This window comes from Limulus polyphemus, unplaced genomic scaffold (assembly GCF_000517525.1).
Source record: "Limulus polyphemus unplaced genomic scaffold, Limulus_polyphemus-2.1.2 Scaffold35, whole genome shotgun sequence".
NCBI lineage: Eukaryota > Metazoa > Arthropoda > Merostomata > Xiphosura > Limulidae > Limulus > Limulus polyphemus.
The window spans coordinates 1560507-1561521 of NW_013665645.1; the positions used below are offsets into that span (position 1 = coordinate 1560507).

The 1015-nt window shown below is 32.9% G+C and overlaps 1 protein-coding gene across 1 annotated transcript in view; it reads left to right on the forward strand.

Moving 5' to 3' along the window:
• The window catches only part of LOC106460791 (transcription termination factor 2-like), an 81237-nt gene that overhangs the window by 26138 nt on the left and 54084 nt on the right, over positions 1 to 1015 (forward strand). The gene's annotated exons all lie outside the window — the stretch shown is intronic.

A 1015-nucleotide genomic window follows, 5' to 3' on the forward strand; every position in this document is an offset into this window, starting at 1 on the left:
CCCAAGAGTTGGCGGTGGGTGGTGATGACTAGCTGCCTTCCCTCTAGTCTTACACTGCTAAATTAGGGACGGCTAGCGCAGATAGCCCTCGTGTTCCTTTGCGCGAAATTCAAAAAACAAACTAACAAACAAGCCACTACAGCACCTATAGTACAATGTGGGAAACCTAATGTAATTTCAGTTACATAATTTGGTTACCATAATACAAATCATCCTTAGTTGAGCAATCATATTTGAAAATGTAACAAATGGAAGTTGATCATTTATCTCTGTTTTTTGTACACAAGACATGGTAAAATTCACACAAAGCCATCAATTTCTAACGGTGCTTCTCAGTACGTCAAACCTAACTGGATCAAAAAATATTATCCAGTTTTAATCAATAACAGTGAACATCCATCTTAACTACTAAATTCAGTTAGGTTATTTTTATTATTCCAAAAATCTATGCAGTTTCATTGTATTTTCTGTATCACTTCAAGAAGAAATTAATAAAAACCCTATAACCCGAGCGGTTTCAAAAAGTGGACCTTTCTTCTTCAGAGCAAACTGGGAATGGTGGTGTAATGAATGAGTGATATATATATATATATATATATAAAAGGAGTTTAGTGACGTCATGAAGGTCATCTGGTTTTCCAGGAAATGTTTAGTCTATTTCTCTATGTACTGTTGAAAGGATCTCATTTCCGATGCAGTGTAGCCGATGTGAAAAGGTGTTAAGGATATTTTACTTTAGAAATGGATAAATATATGTATATTTAAAACTGTACTTAAGTGTTTAAGTAAAATAAAGGAGACACCTGGAGACTGATTAAAAAGATATGTTATGCTAATCAACTTATAAAAACAGGTATGGAAAATTATCTTAGATTAATAGTAAGTTTTAGTAAATTCAACATTCACATTACATGAAAAAGATATGCAAAGAATAAAAATTATTTTTGACAGAGATGAAACCAATGAATGGAGATCACTGATTCCAGGATCTAGATTAATTCCGAAAGGTTGAACA